The following is a 14,367-nucleotide window of genomic DNA, read 5'->3' on the forward strand; positions in this document are numbered from 1 at the left end:
ACCCTAGAACAAAAACGAGAAGTTAAGAGGGAGACAGGGAAGCTGAATTAAAGGAAACGAACAACCAGAATGCAAATAATGAGAATCCTGACACGTTGTGAAAAGTATAACCCATGTCACTGAACAATACGTACAGAAATTATTAAATAAGAATCTAGTTGGCTCTGTAAACTTACACCAAAAACTCAATAAAATATTAAAAACAAAAAATAACTCACTGCACCTGAAAAAACCATAGACAATATATAACCGGAGGAATGTGGCTGTTAATAGAATTTTATTTATAGACACTGAAGTTTGAATTTCAAGTAATTTTCACATGTCAGAAAATATTCTTCTTCTTTCAATTTTATTTATTTATTTATTTAAACCATTCACAAATGTAAAAACCATTCATCCTCATGGGCTGTAGAAAAAAAGTAGGCAGAGGAGGCCTGGGTTTGACCCAGAGGTCAGGCCATTGTTGGCTGACTCCTGCCCTAGAGAACCCTTCCACAGGCACAAAAGCGGCTGTAGAAAAGAACACACAGGACATCCTTGCTTGCATTGGTAAATAATTGGAAACAACCTAAATATCTGTAATAGGAGCATGACAAATAAATAAATGTTTTTTTTTTATGCTATACCTGGAGCTACATGGATCAACACGGATAAATCTCAGTGTTGAAGGGAAAACACACATTACTGAAGAACACTTATTATGCCATTCATAAAAAATTCTTTTAAATATGCAAAAATAATATATTATTGTGGATACTTAATATATGTAATAAAAGTATGAAGAAATATATGGGAATGTTAAACATCAAACCCGTTTACCTGGAAATGATGGCAGGACGGGAGGCAGGAGGAAAGGGATGCTATTGGAGAAAGGTGCACAGGGGGTGTCAAATGGATGGCAGATGTTTTATTTTTTTTAAGCTGAGGGGCAAGCACATGGATGTCCATGCTTTATAGCTTGCTGTATACCTTAAATATTTAATAAAAAATATAAAAGAATGTGCAAGTTTAATGACTGCTTATCCTCTTTCGGGAGGTTGGGGGTTTCCAATTTTTATTAAAATATCCAAAAACTTAGGTTTGAGCTTGAATCTCGGATACTAAAAAAAAGTTTCATTTTTCAAAATTGGACTGAAAATGGTTAATTTGGTAAGTGAATTACTCCTGAATGAGAAAAAAATATATTTTTTAATTTAAAAAAATTGAACTGAACCTTAGGAGAAAATAGAAAATTGTACTACATTCCTACACAGCTGACTAACTATAAATGCCTTCAAGCAACAAACCGGTTATTATTTATCTGTTTCAGAGATCAGAGAGCTGAGTCAGACTCTGGCTGGTCTAATGGATTCGTTCGTGATGCTTTGCCTGCCTGCTCTGAGTCCCTCTGTTCCAGACACAGCCTCCCACAGTACCACAACAACCCTCATGCCCTAGGAATAGCGACTTTTCCATCACCTGCCTCGACAGAACAGAGGTGTAAGTGGCAATGACGTTAGTGTTTCTGAGGGTGAAAACCAAGCGCGAATTTTTCCCTTTCCCTGGCAGAAGGTCACAAGGCATCATTATAAAAGAAGAAAAAACCTGCTTGCTCTGCTCTTGTTGGCTTCAGAAACCACCCATTGCCCTCGAGTCGATTCCGACTCACAGCGACCCTATATGACAGAGTAGAACTGCCCCATAGAGTTTCCAAGGAGCGCGTGGCGGATTTGAACTACCGACCCCTTGGTTAGCAGCCGTAGCACTTAAGCGCTACACCCCCAAGATTTCCTTACTTCAGAAACAGGAGTCGGTATATATAGTCGTTAAAACTGTCTTTTGACTTAGAATTATTTAAATAGTTCTTTCAGTGCCTCCTACAGTCACTTACCTTCAAGTTACCCAAATGACCAATTAATCCCCTTTCTCCTTCAAATGCTCCTCCGCCCCCCCGCCCCCCAAAGTGGAACGGCATCCCGGCAACTGTTGGGCAAGTACTGCCCTCTAGTGTTTACACTTTGTTAATAAAAATTTGGAACACTGCACTCTTACCTGACATTGTACCGTGGAAACTCTGTCAAAAATTAAATAACATCTTATCAAGCAAGATTTTTCAACTTTGAACTATTGACATTCTGGGCCAGATAAATCTTCCTCCTGCGCATTGTAGGATGTTTAACAGTATCCCTAGTCTCACCCTACATGCCAGTAGCACCCCCCAAGTTGTCACAACAAAAAAACGTCTCCAGGCATTGCCTAATGCCCCTGGGGGCAGAATCGCCCCCCCACCACCTCATCCCCAGTTGAGAACCATTGTATTAGCCTAAGGGTTGTCCAAAATATTCACATTAGTCCTGAAAATTACAAGCGAAAAAAGCCTTCTTCTCTGGATTAATTGCTTTGAGTGAGATAAAAAGAACTTCCTTTCTGCATTAAAAATAATAATAATAATTAAGCTTTTGAGCTCCCCACCCTACCCAGTCTTGGTTAATGGGACATTCTTTGTTAATGACACCTAATTTTGGCTTTGGCCCTACACCTTTAGCTCTCTGTGCCAGCTTTACTTCTTAGATCTGTTCACTTCCTTTCTTTCAAAGTGCTTAGAAAACAAAGCTTGGCACGTGTAGCTGAACGCAGGGAATGTTGTAGGAATAAAGGTAGCGAAAAAAAATAAACAAACCAAACCCCTTGCGGTTGAGTCCATTCCTACTCGTAGCGACCCATTAGGACAGAGTAGAACTGCTCCATGGAGTTTCCAAGGAGGACCTGGTAGATTGAAACTGCCAGCTTTTTGGTTAGCAGCCATAGCACTTAACCACAAAACCACCAGGGTTTCCAAAGGTAGGGAATTCTAGCAAAATGTAGAGGGTCAGCATGAGCAATGCAACAATCTGTATTGATTATAAACATGATATGAAAATTCTTATAAAATATCAAAAGAGGCTACAAATCTGGTTTTTAGGAAAGTATTTTAGAAGGGTTTATTCAGATCTGTTATGAGTGTTGGGAGCCCTGGTGGCTCAGTGGTTAAGAGCTCAGCTGCTAACCAAAAAGTCAGCAGTTGAAATTCACCAGGAGCTCCTTGGAAACCCTATGGGGCAGTTCTACTCGGTCCTGTAAAGTCGCTATGAGTCGGCCACGGCAATGGGTTTTGGTTAGGGGTGATTATTCCTCGTGCTTATGCTCATAAATTATGCTTATAAACATTATGCTTATAAACATTATGCTTATAAATACTACTTCTGTAAATTCGAAAACCTGCAAATGACTAAGGACTAGATATTTAAAACATAAGATGTTTGGGCTGGCAGTTATTGTAACTTCCTTCCCTCATCAAATATCTCAGTGACTTAATTGGTTTCACTAAAAAAAAAAACCAATAAGAAACAATAATCAATTTTAATTACTTTCTACTTAAAAGTATAACACTTTTTATTAGAAAAATACATTCAGTCCTAATATTTATTACTTACTGAAACTGAAAATGTTATAGATCTCCAATTGTCAAGCTCCTGTTAGCAGAACTTTGAAATGGAAACCAAACCACTTTAGACATGCAGAGCAGCCCCTGATCACCCCTTCCCCACCTCCTTCCGAAGCTGTTGCTTTACACTCTTCATTCATATTGGTTGCATCCTATCTTCTCTAATTAAATGCAATTAGAAATTCTACTAATCATATAATAAAACGAAGCACAAATTTATCTCTTAAAGGACATCCAAATGATTTAGGACGTATATTTAAAACTATTGTTGTTAGTTGCCGGTTGAGTCGAATCCAACTCGTGGCGACCCCATGTGTGCAGCATAAAAATGCTCCACATGGTTTTCAAGGCTGTGACCTTTCTGAAGCAGATGCTCAGGTCTGTCCCCCAAGGCACCTCTGGGTGGATTTGAACTGCCAACCTTTCAGCTAGGAGTCAGCGCTTAACTGTCTGTGCCACCCAGGGACTCCTTACTTAAAGTTCTGATCTAGAAAAGTTACATGACTTAGATGGAAGTAAAAAACTAAAGGGAAATTAAAAATCTGGAAGGATACCACTCTGATCAGAGAAAGGGAAAAGACAGGCCACCCCTTAATATTAAAAGTATCTTTTTCAGTTAAACACAAAGTTCAGGTTCTTCTATAATCTGCGACTGTTTTAAAGCATCCAGAAAAAAAGTTTTATTAAAAAGCAAATTACTCTAGAAATTGTTGTTAGCTCCTGTCAAGTTACCCAGACTCGTAGAGAGCCCACGCACAACTGAACAAAACTGTGCCGGGATTGGTTGCACAGCCATGCTGTCCAACATCATAGCAACCTGCAAACCTCCACTAACAGGTGGGTGGTGACTGCATGAGGTGCACTGGTCAAGTGACGAACCCTGTCTCCAGCATGGAAAATAAAAATTTTACCACTTAACTACAGATACCCCCCATCTAAAACAATTAAGTAATTGATGTAAAACCAAAAAACCAAACCCACTGCCGTCGAGTCAACTCCGACTCATAGTGACCCTCATTGCTAATTTCATGCCGCTTTAAACTCCTTAGTGAAGGAAAATATTTCCTTAGGTTTTTATTTTAAGGAACTACTGTAGCCCGGAAAACCCTGGTGGCGTAGTGGTTAAGTGCTATGGCTGCTAACCAAAGTGTCAGCAGTTCGATTCCGCCAGGCGCTCCCTGGAAGCTCTATGGGGCAGTTCTGCTCTGTCCTATAGGGTCGCCATGAGTCGGAATCCACTCGATGGCACTGGGTTTGGTTTGGTTTCGGTTTTTCTTGTAGGCAGAGTAATGACCCCTAAAGAAGCCCCTGTCCTAATCCCCAGAACCTATGATTACGTTACTTCACAAGGCAAAAGAGACTTTGCAGATGTGATTAAATTAAGCATCTTTAAGTGGGAAGATTATACTGGATTATCCACGTGGACCCAGTGTAATCACAAGGACCCTTACAAGTGAAAGAGGGAGGCAGAAGAGTCAGAGAAGGAGACGTGACATTGGAAGCAGAGTTAGGAGTGATGAGATTCCTGGCTTTCAAGATGGAAGGGGGCCACAAGCCAAGGAATGCAAGCAGCCTTTGGCAAACAGATTCTCCCCTAAGCCTTCCGAAGGAATGCAGCCCTGCCTTCTCCTTGATTTTTTAGCACCATAAGACCCCTTTCAGACTTCTGACCTTCAGAATTGTAAGAAAATTAATTTAGGTTGTTTTAAGAGACTGAATTTTTTATACTAACAATAAGAAACTAATGCAGGAATATCTCATTAATCTTTTAGTACTTTCAATATCCTGTTAAGACAGAATTTCAGCATTAAAATAATTATGTCTTAGTATTGCCACATTTGTGTTATAAAAATGTATGCTCTCTTCTTCTGGTTGTTAATAACTGTCATGTTTGTACTAAAATATACTTGCTATTTATTTACTTTCAGTAAATAACATATTCCGAGGTTGAAACCCAGAGGCCAAAACATACACAATGAGGCACATTCATTCTAGCATTACAAGACAAATTTAGTGGATGTGACACATGCCTTTAAATATGTGACAAATTCTAAGTAGCTACCTATCAAATCTCAAGAGATAAAATAAGTCTAGCAGCCCAAGCACTTGTCTGTTCAACAAGTTGCAGTTTGGTTCAGAAAATAGAATCTGACTTCAGAAGACAAAAATGGCGAAGTTAACAATGCTATTTTGATGTGACTCCTTAGCAGAAAGCTGACCTTTTTAGCAGCTGTTAAAAGCAAAAAGCTAAGCATCTGTAGAAGAGAGCGGAGCTTGGTAAGCGATGAAAAATAGGTCTGTCCCCTTAATGTAGGTAGAGAGACTTGGCTAACTCTTTGTCCTCATCTCATTTCACTTGATATTTTAACAGCGGATGCAGGCACTGTGAAGGCTCACTGCCAATACCTGCCAGGCCTTCTTTTGATACAGCCATTCCCCACAGTTCTCTTGATCACAAGCATCCACACACTTTCTTTTCATGTAAAAGTATTACTCAAACACTCCTTAAGGAATTATAATTATACACCCTGAGGGTTGTAATTCCTTCAAATAACTAAATAGCACATACTCCAAAAAGAAAACACAACTTTCCTTTCTTTGTCAATACACTGACAGATTTGGAAAAGATACAATTTCAAAAGCAGTGTTCATGATTACTTAAGATGATGACTCTTCAAAATTTAGAAAACTTTACACAGACTGTTTCCTCATCTTTCCTGAAGTGCTTCTGAAAAACGAGAATATCTCATCCGGTTGCCATTTTCTAATATGGCAAAACATGTGATGCCCTGATTTGAAATTCAGGGAAGTGTTTTCGTTCAGCACTTAGAGTTTAAGAAAGTAAGCTTCAGAAATTCTCTTCCTTTGCCTCCTCCAGTCCTATTTCAATCTCATCTGACCTTTGGCTTCAATGAGAATGTAAATACATTTCTTCTTAGCCTCAACCAAAGGTGAGTTAGTATACTACTGACTTTTAAAATAGCTTCCACAGAGTAAATTAATTTGTTACATAATGTTTTCTTTCTTTTCAGTTGACAACAGTGTGAGCATCAAGGTGGTCATTTGAACTAATCAGTTTAATCTGAGTTGGTAAATTATGGATTATGTATGTAATTTGGGGGTTTGACTGTATTTCTCTTATGGAATTTACATAATTAACTTTTCTCCTTCCTTGATGTGGTAAAATGCCTCTAGAGAACCCCTGGTAGAGAAGTTTATGCTTTAAGTCAAAATAGCATCTACAAGTGTGGGTTTAATGGGAAATATTTCAAGAAAAGTAAACTCTAGCTATTTTTAACCTATACTTGAGATCTTCCCTCTCTTGCTTCTGTAATGACTCAGCTAATCACAATTTAAAAAAGAAAAACAGTTGCCATGGAGTCAATTCCCACTCATGGCGACCCCATGTGTGCAGAGTAGAACTGCGCTCTGTGGGGTTTTCAAGTCTGTGACTTTTCGGAAGCAGGTAGCCAGGCCTTTCTTCCCAGGCACCTCTGGGTTAACCATTGGTGACTCCCAGGGACTCAAGCCACAACTAAGGGGATCATAAAGACCTAAACAAAGCATTATAAACAAGCCACTGCTAGGGAAAGATGAAGATACAAAGACAAGAAGAGTAACGTAACAGGCTGACTAATAGGGGCACCATGAGCAAGCTCTATGCAAGTGATCCATGGATATGCAAGAGAAAGACTGTATCCAAGAGTATTCCAAAAAGGAAATTGCTCAGAGGATGGCTACGATCTCAATGAGTGGAGATAGAGGACATTCCAAGCAAAACGAAAAGTGAGCAGTTGTAGCGAGACACGATGATGAGAAGTTCAGCGTGGCTAGAAAGCAGACTACATCCAGGGAAAGAATGAAGACATCAAGAAAGAGGAGTTGGGTTGTAGAGAACTGTCTTAGTTATCTAGTGTTGCTGTAACAAAAATACCACAAGCCAGTGCCTTTAACAAACAGAAATTTATTTTCTCACAATTTAGGAAGCTACAAATCTCAATTCAGGGTGCCGTCGGCTTTAGGGGAAGGGTCTTTCTGTCTGCTCTGGGGGGAATCCTTGTTTCAGCTTCTCTGGTGTTCTCAGCGCTCCTGAGAGGTCTCCAGGTGTCATCTATCTTTCCCTTATTTGTGCTTGCTTGCTTCTGTGCCTAATCTGCACTTCTTTTTTTTTTTTTTTTAAATCTCAAAGGTTGTTAGGTTTAAGACACATCCTATACTGATTGTGGTCTCATTAATATAACAAAGAAAACCTTATTCCCAAATGAGATTACAGGTAGTCTCCGATTTACGATGTATTCGAGTTACAGCAAACTGCATTTACGTCCACCTGTTTTCTGTTTATTTTATCATTAGTGATGTGTGCTACATACGATGTTGCAGTGCATAATTTCCTGATGTGATCTTTCTCAGATGTTCACTCCCAGGTGTTCAACTTTGTGATTCACTGTTCAAAACACTGCTGTATAGGTTTTGTTTTCTAAACTAAATCAGGGAACCCAAACACTATCGCTTTCCTAAAGTCGATGGGCAGACTCGGAAAGCAGTGAGATGTTACAGTGAAATATTTGAAGAAAAAAAGAAAAGGACCATCCAGACAACTCTCACTAATTTTCTGACTAGAAACACCGTCCCCATTCCCAGAAGCAATCCAGATGACCCAGAATTACCGTAGCTGACAATATGCCAACATCATCCAACTCTTCTTCATTGTCACAGTCAATTTTTATGATTTGTGTATTTTTTATGTATGTATGTACTAAAATATATATGTATGTTTATATGTAATGTTTCCATCCCCCGAAGACAAATGAAGATCAGATTTATAAAGATACTGATAATAAAAGACAATAATAATGAAAACTAAAAAAACAAAAAAAGATATTCGACATATGTCCGAATCGTACAACTGAGTTGCAGGAACAGAACCCCACCTTAAGTCGGGGACTACCCATACATCCACACATATAGGGGTTAGGATTTACAACACATATTTTGGGGGGACACAATTCAAACCATAAGAAGGGCCTTGATGAATAAGCAATGGGAATGCCATGGAATATTTTAAGAAAAGGAGTATTACTAATGAAGCTGTCCATTTGGGAAAATTAATTTGTCTTTGTTGTGTAAGCTTTATTATAGTAGAAAAACAGGAAGGAATAGGAAAAATCAGAGAGCTGATTTAGGAGTAGAGGGGTGTTTGTGATGCCTCAAAAATGGTCTCATAAAATCTATAAAGAACAGAGAGTGGCTATTGGAGGTAAGAGGAGATAACACTGAATTTGGGAACTAGGAGAATAATGGTAGAACTATTATCATCCTTATATTAATCATGAGAAGCCCTGGTGGTGCAATGCTTAAGCACTCAGCTGCTAACCAAAAGGTTGGCAGTTTGAACCCACCCAGTGGCTCTGTGGGAGAAAGACCTACCTGAAGATCTGCTTCTCTAAAGAGTACAGCCAAGAAAACCAAATGGGGCAGCTCTTCTCTATCATATGGGGTCACTATGAGTTGGAATTGATTCAATGGCACCCAACAACGACATATTAATCACACATTAATAACTAATTACTAAGACTTGTTATGGAGCAGATACATTTAACCCTCACAAAAGCCTTATTATCATCTCCATTTTACAGATGAGGAAATTAAGCTTCAGAGATCAAATACTGAGCCACAAGACCGTAATATTATAGTAACTGCAAGAGTAGAGTAATGATTCAAAGCCTGGTCAGATTACTCTAGAAACTGTGCTAGTAACCACTACGCTTACCTCCTCCCTGTGTGTCCGTGGCAAGTCACTTGACCTGTCTGGTTTTTCATCTTCTGAAAAGAAGAGGCTGGGCTCCGTGATTATTAATGTTCCTTTCAACTTCAATTTTTCTTCTTTTCTTTTAAATTCTTTCACAACATCATTCTTAATGATTGCACAATATCCCATTGTCATTGTCAGGTGCAGTGACCCTCTGCAAAACAGAATGAAACAGTGCCCGGTCCTGTGCCATCCTCACAATCTTTGTTATGTTTGAGACCACCGTTGCAGCCACTGTGTCAATCCATCTCGTTGAGAGTCTTCCTCTTTTCTGCTGACCCTCTACTCTGCCAAGCATGATGTCCTTCTCCAGGGACTGATCCCTGCTAATTACATGTCCAAAATAGGTGAGACGCAGTCCCACCATCCTTGCTTCCAAGGAGCATTCTGGTTGTACTTCTTCCAAGACAGATTTGTTTGTTCTTTTGGCAGTCCATGGCATATTCAATATTCTTCACCAACACCGCAATTCAAAGGTGTCAATTCTTCTTCAGTCTTCCTTATTCATTGTCCAGCTTTCCCATGCATATGAGGCAATTGAAAACACCATGCCTTGGGTAAGGCACACCTTAGTCCTCAAGGTGACATCTTTGCTTTTCAACACTTTAAAGAAGTCTTTTGCAGCCAATTTGCCCAGTGCAATCCATCTTTTGATTTGTTGACTGCTGCTTCCATGGGTGTTGATTGTGGATCTAAGTAAAATGAAATCCTTCACAACTTCAATCTTTTCTCCATTTATCATGATGTTGCTTATTGGTCCAGTTGTGAGGATTTTTGTTCTCTTTGTATTGAAGTGTAATCCATACTGATGGCTGTGGTCTTTGATCTTCATCACAAGTCCTCTTCACTTTCATCAGGCAAGGTGTGTCATCTGCATAATGCAGGCTGTTAATGAGTCTTCCTCCAATCCTGATGCTGTGTTTTTCTTCATATGGTCCAGCTTCTAAAGTACTATTACCTTACGATTGAACATTAGGCTCCTTCCAGTTTTTCCCTAGTATAATTAACCCTGCAAATGAACATTTTAGTGCCTTAAGTGCCTGTTTTACAGATTATTTCTTTAGGTTATATTCTTAGAAATAATCCTATCCAGATCTACTGCAGTAATGAGCACTTTTTTTGTTCGTTTTTATTTTTGTTAATGTGATGAGAGGAACACTAGTTTTTTTTTATGTCAGACAGTATATTCATAAAATTAAATTTCTTAAATAAAGCGATTAATAAGAAAAGGAAGATTATGCATTTTACTTATACTTGATAGCTTTAACATTTTCATATCTGTTTATTGACGTATACTTAGGGCTTGGAACATGCCAGCAGATACTTAGGGTGTGGAAAGTGCCAGCAGATGGCAATCAGTAAATATTTATTGAATTAATTCATCTTGCTCTTTTTTGTTTATTCTTTCATATCAACTTTAGAATAATCTTTTTGGCTTCTGCCAAAAAATATTCTACTGAGAATTTAAATGGAAATTATATTGAATTTGTAAGTCGATTTAGGACCAGCTAAAATCTTTACATTCAAAACTTAGTATGCTTTTCCTTTTATTCAAATGTGAAAAACTATGGGAGTTTCTATTAAAGGGTGTTTCCTTTTTTTTTTTTTCCTCTCTGCTAGTAGTTTATAGTTTGGATTATATACATCAAACACACTTCTCATGAAAACTATGCCTAAGAACTTTTTTTATTTGTTGGTACAGTGATAGGGTCTATTTTTCATTAGATTTTCTACCTAATTGCCAAGATATTAGAATGCTTTTTCCTAAACTACTTTATTAATTCAAATAATTCTTTTAGTTGAGCAAAAAAAATTCATCACCTACCTTTCCCCTCAGGATTTAAACCACTTATTATCTTATTGCATTAGCCAGAATTTCCAAAACAATTTTAAATTACAGTGACAATAGCAGGCATCCTTAATTTTACACATTTTAATGTACAAACAAGCCACTGCTTAAATTTTTGCCATTAAGTATAAAGTTGGCTTTTATTTTGAAAAGGTTTTTATTTTGAGGTATCCTTCTATTCCATTCCTAGTAAATACTTAAAGTAGAATGTTTACTTTTATCAAATACCTTTCAGTATCTGAAAATGTAACCGAACTCGGATTCTTGTCCTGCCCATTAGCTGAAGGAAATAAGATGGATGCTACACCACCAGTTGCAAGGGAAACAGAAAGTGGAAATTTATTGTTTGCACAAACAAGGGGCAACATGGGGCCTAGCAGCCAAAAGACCAAGTGCTCCCCGCCCCAGGGGAGCTTGGAGCTTTTATGCATTCCAGTCGCCGGGGGCAGAATTGACACCCAAAAGCCAACACCCCATCCCTCCCATGTCCATGTTTGGAGATTCAGGCGCTGAGTCATGTAGTAAAGGAAGGGACCCTTTGCTTTTCAAATGGGCTCTGATGCAGCTGTATGCCAGGAACATCTTCCTCTCTGGCAAAGTTCAGTTCCAGGGTCAAGTTCAGGGCCACAGCTCTTCAGGTCCTGTGCATGTGCCAAGACCTTGGTTTGCACATGCACGGGATCCCTACACCAAATTCAAACCATGGTTAGGGCTCCCAGGGCCGTCAGGCCAAGCCTCAGTTAGAAACCGCGGTTTGGTGGGCTGTGAGGTGGGGTGGAGAGGGATACTGCGGAGCAGTCAGAGAAGCCTTGGTGGCAGCTTCAAAAAGTTCTCATGTTTTTTTCATATTTAGTGTTTTGATGTTGGATTTTTCATTACTGAACCATTCCCAAATTTCTGAGACAAGCATTTCTTGGTTATGATGTACTGTTCTTTCAATATATTGTTACATGTATTTGCTTGTTTTTTAATTTAAGGTTTGGAGCCTACCTTTGGAGGTAAGATTCATTTTTAGTATTTATTATTAATCTTATTAGTTTTATTTTTCAGTGAGTAATTTTATCTTCAGATAGGGAGGATATCTTAGGTAACTAAAAAAATTGAATCAGAACATCATTAGCCATTTATAGTTACAAAGGAATAATAAATAAATGCCTCACCTTCAGGAATGTAATAATTCAAATGTATTCAGAAGTTAAGTGAAAATAAACCTACTTGCCAAATTCTGCTTTAATTACATGGGAAAACATTATTTTAAATATTAATAGAAGACAGCTATTTTAAGCATCTTTCATTATTTGGAAGTTCTCTACTATAGAGAGCCATAGTGCTCAAGCTGGAGAAGGGAGAGAAATTTCAGCACAAAGTCTGTATTTTATAAGTTCCAGGAGGCCAAGGATCATGACTTATTCTTCAGTGTCTCCCCATGCCTAGCACTATTATAAAGAATTGACTTACAGAGTTTCAATAAATATTTGTTGAATGTATGAAATAATTTAGAAATTTTAAATTACTGATCTAAAATGTAGAGTTCAAGCAGTGGTTGATTATTAAGCAGAGATACTCAAATGACACGCACCCTGTACTTCTACAGGAAAGAAAGCTAGAGGAGAGGCAAGGTATGGGATGACTGCCCTATTTATCTGATGGTTCTGTTTCTCTCCCAAATCCCTAAAACATACCAGCTAAATCCTTTTTAGTGTTGTTAGAATTCCCTTATGTGTACAGCTCACTCCAAACCTGTGTCTGTATCACCTCCTGTCCAGCTCGTTTCTTCCACTTGTGGAGCTGGCGGATTTCTACTTCAGATCAAATTAAACATTTTATGTGCTAAGTCTACATTAACCTGTTGCCATTGAGTCGATTCCAACTCCTAGAGACCCTACAGGACAAAATAGAACTGCCCCATAGAGTTTCCAAGGGGGGGCCTTCCAAGGTGAATTCACACTGCCGACCTTTTAGTTAGCAGTGGTAGCTCTTAACCACGGCGCCACCAGGGTTTCCAATTCTACATTAACCCACCACTAAAAACCCACTGCCATCGAGTCGATTCTGACTCATAGCGACCCTATAGGCCAGAGTAGAACTGCCCCATAGAGTTTCCACGGAGCGCCTGGCGGATTTGAACTGCTCACCTTTTGGTTAGCAGCCGTAGCACTTAACCACTACGCCACCAGGGTTTCCTACATTACATTACAATTCTACATTAGTGGGCTTAAATACAACTTGGAAGGATGAACCACATTTCTTTTGAGTTGTGTATATCTTCAGAATCACTAATTAAATCAAAGTTGCAGAATTTATTTCACCTATAATAATTTTTTTTTATAATAATATAAGCCACCAAAGAAAAAGCTGGACTTTAAACTCAAACTGTGGAATTTTACTATGGCTGTTAAAGAAAAGGAAGAGAAGCCGTCTTTTAGTTCTGAAACTGTACATTGGCAGTGATTTAATCTTTCAGTAACATGCATATTCCGCAGATGCATATTAAGACTTTTACTATCATTTTTTCCCAAACAGATTGTACTTCCAAGTGTGTTCCACTCTTGGCACGGTATATTAATTCCAGTAACTTCCTGGGAATTGCAAGGACAACGACTGAGGTAGAAACAGAGTCTCTCATTGTATGTAATAATGTATGACATTTAAAAGGAAGTTCCCCATTTTCTTTCATAGCTTCATTTGCATAGATTACAGTTTAGTCTCTCAGGGAAAACAGTATTTAAATTTCATAGACTCTGAAAATACAATGTTGTTTAGTAATGACTAATAAAAAAAAAATTTTTTTTATTGATACAGCTCTAGCAATAAAAAAAAATAGAACGTAAGATTTCACAAAAATAGGAATAAATACATAATAATGCTTTTTTAACCCTAACCTATTTTGTGTTAAATAATACAATGTTTTACAGATCATATTTCATAAAATTAAAATCATGATATTAATATTTCAAAGTAATTAGACTTTTATAAGTAAAATATAATACATAAGAATTTAATATATTCTAAAAAGGAGACCCCCCCCAAGTGTCTGTCAGTTTGTCATACTGTGGGGGCTTGTGTGTTGCTGTGATGCTGGAAGCTATGCCACCAGGATTTAGATACCAGCAGGGTCACCTATGGAGGACAGGTTTCAGCTGAGCTTCCAGACTAAGACAGACTAGGAAGAAGGACCCGGCAGTCTACTTCTGAAAAGCATTAGCCAGTGAAAACCTTATGAATAGCAGTGGAACACTGTCTGAT

The 14,367-nt window shown here is 38.3% G+C and overlaps 1 long non-coding RNA gene across 3 annotated transcripts in view; it reads left to right on the forward strand.

Moving 5' to 3' along the window:
* The first annotated feature begins 6,017 nt into the window (after window positions 1-6,017).
* LOC111750461 (uncharacterized) overlaps window positions 6,018-14,367 on the forward strand; it is a 48,831-nt gene continuing 40,481 nt past the window's right edge. Inside the window, exons 1-3 of one of the 3 annotated variants that reach the window (XR_010321534.1) lie at window positions 6,018-6,414; window positions 12,099-12,119; window positions 13,645-13,727. This is a non-coding gene — a long non-coding RNA (uncharacterized LOC111750461). The remainder of the gene's footprint in view (window positions 6,415-12,098; window positions 12,120-13,644; window positions 13,728-14,367) is intronic. The other 2 variants (XR_002785590.2, XR_002785591.2) reach the window with 2 other exon arrangements.

This window comes from Loxodonta africana, chromosome 3 (genome assembly GCF_030014295.1).
Source record: "Loxodonta africana isolate mLoxAfr1 chromosome 3, mLoxAfr1.hap2, whole genome shotgun sequence".
Lineage (NCBI taxonomy): Eukaryota > Metazoa > Chordata > Mammalia > Proboscidea > Elephantidae > Loxodonta > Loxodonta africana.